We start from the raw sequence: 9,162 nt of genomic DNA, 5'->3' as shown, positions 1-9,162 counted from the left end.
TAGAGTGTGTATTTTCCTATATGGAAATTTTGAAGGGAATTTTCTAAAAGGAAAATTTAAGTTAGGGTATTTTGAGGGATTATAATCAAGTCTGCAGCTATTGGGTTTTGAGATAATTGTTCCTATTTTAGGAACTCATGAAGGGCTGATGAAATAGATTATATGGATGGTGTGGAGTATATTAGGAGAGGCATTAGTATTTAGTCTCTTCAAGAATGTTAATAACTGTTCAAAGGTACAGATTACCCTAGGATCTAAGTTGAGGATTCTTTATATAACTACCATAGTAAAAATAATGTTTTGAACCTCTTTACTCATTTACACCACACAATGGGATGATTCACCAAGGAATTCAACTGATGCATCCCCCAAGTTAGTAGGTTGCATGATAAATAGAGAACTGTGGTACCTTGTGTGAATAATTCACTTATTATTTTATCTTTCTCTACCTCTTAGGTACATGAGCATATACATGGAACTTATACTTAGCTTGGGAATTTGAAAGAGATTCCATGCTTTTTGAAATAAAAAATTGTTTGATGTCTATTAAAGGTGACTAGCTTGATTAGTAATAAGGAAGTAGATTGGTTGCTACAAATACTCTTCTAAGTTTTCTTGCTAGGACCATATTTAATAAGTAGTTTAAACTTTAATAATAATATACTTGATATAAACTTATCTTCTAGAAGGGTGTAGAAGAAAATTTGATTTTGCTAATATTTTACATTTTCTTTTAAGGATATTTAAATCCTTAACTCTTAATTGTTGCATCTCTAGACACAAAAACTCTACAAACCTATGATACTTTTATTTTCTCCATCACTACTCCTCGTTTATGTGACATGCTTGGATAATGCCTAAATTTATTTAGGATTTTTTGATGAGAAAATTGTAGAAGTGTGTGTAGATTGACATTTTGTATTAATGCTGATTGAAAGTTAGGACAACTTGCTTTAATTTCATATCAACTTGATTAGGCACACTTGCTTATGTGCAAAACCTAAAATATTTCTAGTTAATGTTTGAGCTTCTTTATAGACATTTGTTGCTACAACACATAGATGTTTGATGCTCCTCTTTTGACCTTTTATCAAAGCTGTTATACATATACTATATGGAATTTGTGAGTTGCAATACTATCTTATAGCTACACACATGTTTAGGATAGACAATGTTTTAGATATTGATGCATTCAGTTTCTATTTGCAAAGGTATCTTGTGCCTTGTAATTTGTACTTTATTACTTGAAGTATGTTTGATTGCATATAAATTAGTGCAATGATACAAATGTAGATGTTATGAATAATAAGAACTCCCTACTAAGATACCTTATAAATAAAATCATTCATTTCCCTTGGAAGACCATTATTGAGAATATACTCTATAAAGTTTCATGTTTAAAGACCTTTTGTTTTGATATCTTTTCTTGATGTAATTTTATGCTAAGCTTTATCTTGTCATATATTATGCATGAGTTTTGAACTTTAGCTTACTGTTAAAGCATGCAAAGTTTCTTGATGTGTTCTTTAATGCTAACCCATCAAAAAAAAATTGCATCTCCAGTGAGCAACAATGAGATTGGATGGAGATTCCACATTTGGATATGCAAAGGAAGAAGTTGGTGTCCATAGATAAGTGTGGATCTCTCCATTTGATAGAGAAAAGTGGTGACATACTTCATTTGCTACTATAGTTGTGATTCCTATCTTAAGTGATGTTGCTTCCATGTTCCAAATCAACAAGTCTTACCTTCCTATTGAAACATTCTAATTTGAATGCCTAGGTGATCAGCATGCTAACACAATAGATAGTGTTATCCACATTGTTCATATTCCAATAGGAATCACAACCACATGTCAAAATAAAAGGTATTTTGTGATTCATAAAATAATTTTTTATATATGAAAATCTTATTGGGGAATAAACACTTTAGCATTTTTAAAGCAAGATAATAATATTAACCTTGTATTTTCGATAAATCTCAAAACCAAGATGCATAGCAGGATTAAGTTGTTGAAAATTCATCAATTCTCAACATTTCTTATTTTTGCACTCAAATGCATTTGCCAATCAATAGTAGTAGGGAGAAATCTTAAAAATTGATAATAGATTTGTCAGTAGTTGGGATGCAACCTTTGACTGTATGGTTTGTAGAGCCTAAAAGACCAAAGCTAGAGATGCAAGGTTCAAAATTCTATTTATCTTATCACCTAAAACATGTTTCATCAATATGTATCTTGAAATACTTGTCTATTCCCAACTTATTTCAAGTTTTAATTTTTTTGTTATATTATCTAGAAATGGCCCTATGTTTAGAGGACTAGGCTTTGGTGCTAAAAAAAAGAGGCCATTTGGATTCAAATAATGTATTTAGTAGAATAATTTGCGCTACTCATGTAGGCCTACTATGAGTTGTGGAGGTCACACAAGAGGATAGGGTGCACCTAGAAACTGGCAGCCGATGGGTGTAAAAAACATGAGAATACCATCCCCACAAGTTGGATAACATCCATATGGTAGGCCATAAACTCCCAATAGAAGATCATGACTTGTAGGACATTCACCATTAGTAAGGCCATTCCAGTATTACTTTGTTGATTATATTATTTATATATATAATATATTATAAACATTTGGGAGTTTCCATTAATCTTTTTAAGGAGATTTGTATCATTGTTTAATATAGACATCAAGTGTGATGTACATGTTGGATCTATTGGTGGCCCCCAGATTTCAGTAAATGGCCTTGTTGAAAGGCCTCTTCATGTGTCTACTCTAGTAGGAGGCTTTGCAAGGGTGACTACACCTTCTTTGCAACAGGTATTTTTTAGATTTTTCTTTTTCTTTTTCTATCGACCAATCGATATGATAAATTTTAATTCGATAACTTTTGACAAGGATTGCATTTTTTGGTTGGCTATAGAAATGGTTTGGATAGTATTTTTTTTATGACATTTAATGATATTTTGGATGTTGTCCTTGACAGGGTTATAATTCATCTTCTTTGTAGCATCAAACTCAAGTTTAAGGTTGGTTACCACTAGTCTAACAAACACACCAAATGCAACAAAAATTGCAAATGCCATTCCAAAATCAACATAAATCCATGCAATCTCAATCACAATTGCAAAAATTGCAGCAATTATTGAATTTGCAACAATATGGTCAACATGTGCAATCCTCTCAACTACATAACCAATAACCAACACAATCTCAATTACAAATGCAGGCCCAAGCATCTTTATAAAAATATCATCTACAGGTGCAACAACACTCACAACCACATTCCCAACAACCCACATAATTTTGTTCACAATTGCAGGCTCAATAGTCTTTGCAATAGTATGGTCAATAGTTGCAATCTTCACAAAAATGTGTTCAACAAACCCCATTTGGCCATGCACTAGATTCATAACAACCATCTAAATATGGGCAGTTTCATATTTCTCAATCTCTAATCTAGCCAAATGTTGCTTCCTCTCTTTAGCAGATTCCTTCCCAAGCTCAACCACTATCACAACAATAGCCAATGTAGCAACTATCACAATAGAAACCCTCTAGTAAGCTATTACAATAGTAGGTGCCTATTGTGTAGAGAAATGTTCAACCCCAACAACACCTTTTATTTCAATAGCAGATTCAATTGCCCCTAGTACTAGCACCTTTAGTGTAGGCTTCAACTCAATCCTAGCAACAACCACTCTCGATACACCCTCAACAAAAGAAAGTGCAGGATAAACATTGTTAATAAACATAATGACTCAAACTAGTTCAGTGAATGCGAAATATCTTAAGAATACTTATTCATAATTTTCATTTTTTAGGGTTATTATCAAGTGGCTCCAACACAATAATCTAGATTGCAACAAGTCAGTAATGCATTTATGACTTAGCTGTTGATTTATTTAGGACTGTTAATGTGGTATAATATTAACATTTATATATGTTGATGATAAAGCCATGGACATTCTCAACATAGTCACAAGAAATTGTGACAACTAGCTTTGCTAGTGCACTTTCTATGTCTGTTAAAACCATGACTATTACAACTGTTGCACTAGTTAGTGCCCTTAGTTTTGCACTACTAACTTGTGTTTGGATAGGGCATACTTCTCTAGAGGGATACAAGTATTATTATAATAGTGTGACATGTGAAAGCAAGGTTTTAAGCAACATTATTTTATTCAATCTCATTAGCTTCACTTGAAACTTTGTAATTGATGTTAGACATTTAGATTATGCAACTTGCTCAGTAGAGGCCACTCTTTTAAGTTAAAGTGCTATCATTTGAAAAAAAACATTATATAGTTTCTTATAGTTTCCAATTTATGTTATCTTGCAACTAGTAGTAATGTTGAAAAAATTTGAGCAAAAAAGAAACTACAACATCTTTTTCCAGAACTACGCCAACCTCATCAACAAAAAAAGCCTCAAATGTTGCAACCCCAACAACAATAGCCTCATATGCAGCAATCAAATGCATAACAACAACCACAACTTCAACAGACCCAACAACAACAACAACCTCAACTACAACAACCTCAGTAACTTGTTCAACCTTAATTATCAACTATGAGTTTCCTTTTATATGATGTTCTATGTGGACCATAGTAGTAAAATATAACAATAATTTGGTACCTAAAATTTTGATATGAATTTTTACTTGGACCTTTGTGTTAACCGAAAAAATAGAGTAACTAAGTTTTCAATAATGTATAAAACCCCTTTAGCCTCTCTAACATGGAGTCTTACAAGTTATCACCTCCAAAGGATGTGGGTGGAATTAGTTGTCCAATTTTTAAAGATAATTTATTTTAACAATAGAAATATAATTTATGCCTATGGAACACTTTGCATGCTTATTCGTGCTCATTGATGTGGCTTCAAGGAAAATTTTGTTTTTCTATGTAAGTAATTTTTTTTTAGTGTTCTTGTTACATTTTCACTTCCTTTTGGTTACTATTACCCTTGAAAATTAACTTTTTTGTGCCTTATTTGGGAGCAATGTCATGTGGGCTTAGTAGCCACCATTTTATTTTGAAATGAAAAATATTTTATAATAAATTTTTTTCATATGTTCTTTCCTTAAAAAGTAAGCATTTATTTTGTATAATTGTATGGTCAAAGGGTGGATGCAGAATCTGTAGCTATAATTGCATGTTAAATGCATGACCTTGGTGATGTTACATCAAAATTTAAGGCAATATTTAAAATCAGAAGTGGAAGAGCAATGCTTGTACCTAAATGCAAGCACTTGACTACACATATATTGCAAGCTAAATGATCTAAGAAAGGCACATATTCTGATGTACTCCTTGGAATACTTGATATAATGAAAGATAGGATTGAAAAAAACTTCAAGTCATCTAGCTCTGGAACTCCTAATGCTATACATAACCTATTATAACTAAATATACTACTAAATATGCTGCAAAATGTACTCATACAATGTTATACACATTGTATGATTATTCTTCAAAGGGTATTAGCTTAATGGAAGAGCACTTGCTTTTAAAGTAGGAGGATGGTGGTTCGATTCCACCAAGCCCTATTATAACTAAATATGCTACTAAATATACTAATTATATGACCAAATAGATCATTGCATATAAAACTAAATATATGACTAAATCAACTTTCAAATTTATGACTAAATATGTGATTAAATATACTGTTAATTACATGAGTAAATGTGTGACTAAATCAACGATAAAAAATAATGACTTAAATCAGTCAAGTGACTAATAGTAGTTAATATCCAATCATTTATAACACTACTAAATATACTGCTAAGTGGTATTAGTCACTGATTTTGATTCGTGACTAAAATATACTACTAAAAATTAGTCAAGTGACTAATAGTAGTTAATATCCAGTCATTTATAACACTACTAAATATACTACTAATTTAATAGTATGTTTAGTAGTATATTTTAGTCACATATCAAAATCAGTGACTAAAATCACTTAGTAGTATATTTAGTAGTGTTATAAATGACTGGATATTAACTACTATTAGTCACTTGACTGATTTTAGTCACATATATACAATTTTTAGTGCTTTTTTAGTCACATATTGTTCTTTTTGTACTACTGAGGACACCTTGGATAGAAAAAGGAAGAGAAAAGAAGAGGGAATTCCAAACAAAGAGACTTTATCTCTAGCTATCCACTCTGGATTAACATTGAATAAAGTCAAGAAGTAGAAGACCCTATCAATTCTTGGACAAGATCTTGACACATGACATCTAACTATGGAGATTGCCAAGCCCACTAAAGAAGGGAGAATTGAAGACATGTCTACAGATTATTTTGCCCTACATTATGTGGATCTTGGAGAAGTAAGACATGATACTATAGTGGGCATGTGGAAGTCAACGAATGATGTGATAGAGGAAAAATTTGAAAGCCCTAAGCTAACAAAAGTTAGAATGAAGGTGAAAATTCATGAGCTTAATGGTTTCATCAGGAAGTTAGTCACCCCATTAGTGAGCATCTCAAGAAAGTCAATAACCAGTGATCCTATTGCTACTTATGTTCAAGCTCTAATCTCCAAGCTACAAGAAAGAAAGAACTTCAGATAGACTGGTAGAGAGTGGAGCAAAAAAATCAAGTTACAAGGATTTGACATTATAGAGAAAATAGGCAATGTAGTACAAAGGCTCAAAAAAAAGAAGGATAATATCTCAACCAATCGAGCCACCCTGGTAGCAGAGAAAGTCAAGAGTGAAGATTGCATTTCTTTACCGAGGATGATTATCCATATGAAGGCTAAGGAAGCTATGGAAGTAAAGATTCTTCCTAGGGAAGATGAGCCACTATTTGAATGGCTATAGAGAATGCAATTCAAATCTAAAATTATCTTGGCCATAGAGGAAGGATTGAAGGAAACAGAAACTAAAGTGAAAAAGGATCAAGACAGAGACTATGAACTATTAAGAGGTTTGCATATAGATTCCCAAGCTAGCAGACAAGAAAAAGGGATCATTAGAGTGGTTGTCATGCAAAAGAACTTCTCCAGTTATCTAGATGGCTTGACATTGATATCCTCCAATCACTAGAACAGAGTGTCTGAGCTCTAGAAACTTGGCAGCTGTGTACATGTGGCTATGGAGGAAATATAGGAGAGGTCAAATGTCGTCAAAGATTTAGCCAGAGAGTATTTTGAGTGGCTCTTAAGATATACTAATGTCCATGTTCATAAGCATGAGGAGTTGATTCCAATCCTTGTCACCACCAAGGCCTATAAAGAAAAGTCAAAAAAAGGAAAGAAGACGAAGTGATTCATATCCCACTATCATATCCTCATTTTAAGGTAGAAATTTAATAATTATTAGATAATACAATTTTATTAAATAAATAATAAAGTTATATTAAAATTAGTACTAAAATATAACAAAAAAGAAAATAATATTTATTTAATCTATATTATTAATAAAATAATATTTAGTATGATATTTTAAATACTTAAAAAATACTAAAATTTCAATAAGTAGAGAAATTAATAAAATTAAATACAGGAGACAATATTGTAGAAAGTATGTAAAATTTCTAAATACAATTTAATAATAAATAAAATAAACACAAATAAGTAAGTAAATAAATAATATAATATGGAATAATATAAATTAACTAAATGTAATAAAAAGTCAAGAGATGTTTAACAAATAGACATGACTCCTTAAAATTAAGATATAAAAGAGAGGAGAGTTTATTTTAGAGAGGGACAAAAAAAAGGAAGACAAGAGGAGAGGAGTTCGAAAAAGGAAAATGGAAGAGGAAAGTAATATGAAGAAAATAAGTGAGTTTTTGAAAAGGTATCAATGATATTGAAAGGATGCATACCTTTTGAAAGGGTCATAATTATGAATAGTTGCAACTCTTCAAAAATATTGTGATTATAAAGCATTAGATTTTTACAAAGGATTTTAGTTATGAAGGGTTGTGACTTTTTGAAAGGATTATAACTATGAAGTGTTGTGACTTTTCAAAGGATCTGTATTATGAAAGGGTGTGATTCTTGAAAATGAAGAAGGTAAGAAAGGTATGTTTATGATTTATATTTGTTTAATTATGTTTATGAATTTATTGATGAACCATACTTGTGGATAATATTATGTTAGCTAATGGGTTTAACATCATGAATATTAATGAGACTCAAAGCATGGAGCATGTGAGATATTTAAGATCTCCATTGTCTGCATGGCCAAGAATTAATGTTACTCGTAGCATGGAGAATGTGAGATATTTAAGATCTCCATTATTTGTCATGGCCGAGAATCAATGTTACTTGTAGCATGGAGCATGCGAGATATTTAAGATCTCCATTGTCTACCATGGTCGAGTGTCAGTATCATAGCATGGAGCATGTGAGATATTTAAGATCTCCATAGTCTGCCATGGTCAATAATCAACCTACCAGAATATTTTGAAGTTATCCACATATGCATATGTGAGTAGCCTTGGATAGAGGATGCCCATCCAAGAAGAATCTTTAGGGGTGCACTTCTAGGAAGATGGCAAGGTAGCTATGAGCTAAGAAGCCCGACTTGGAGATGTCCTTAAGATTGGGGTTAAATTAGAGGGTAGAGTAATGTAGTTAGTTTTGTTATTATTGTGATTCTAACCATTATTTGGTAGGAATTACTTGCCTCAAATTAACCCTAATAGTGATAAAATTACACCCACCCTTTCATATTTTGATGTAATGATTCTAACTAACAAATTGGCTCCTTGCCATTTGTCAATTTTGAGAAGATGAAAATATTTAGTCCCATTTTATTACGGTCATCTTGAAATCCTATATATACTGATTTGAAAGATTAATAAAAGGTTGACTAATCTTTGGTGTGAAATACTTGATGTTGTTGAGACAATTTGAGGGTATTTTGTGTCAATCATTTTTTGTTCCATTCGCTTATACATTAGTTTTATATTTTCTCTTTTTGTTTGAATTGAATCAAGGAATGAATAGAGTTTTGTTCTCCTATTTTGAAACTATTAACTATAGATAATAGTATTGTTATTGGAAGTTCAAGAGAAATCCCTTTCATTTCTTTCTTTCAAGTTAAGTCTTTTCCATTCTTGGAACTAAGATCTTGCTAATATTAGTTTAGTTGTAGATAGTATACATCTTTGAATTATTAAGCTTTGTGGGTTCAT

At 31.6% G+C, this 9,162-nt stretch overlaps 1 pseudogene; it reads left to right on the top strand.

Moving 5' to 3' along the window:
- The first annotated feature begins 2,126 nt into the window (after positions 1–2,126).
- On the top strand, positions 2,127–3,893 carry LOC149543221 (uncharacterized; annotated as a pseudogene).
- Positions 3,894–9,162: the final 5,269 nt, after the last annotated feature.

The sequence above is a fragment of the Cupressus sempervirens genome, chromosome 8, assembly GCF_028749045.1.
Source record: "Cupressus sempervirens isolate cs-2001-9-10 chromosome 8, ASM2874904v1, whole genome shotgun sequence".
Lineage (NCBI taxonomy): Eukaryota > Viridiplantae > Streptophyta > Pinopsida > Cupressales > Cupressaceae > Cupressus > Cupressus sempervirens.
Note: the sequence above shows the minus strand (reverse complement) of the source record. Positions and strands in the feature narration are given on the sequence as shown.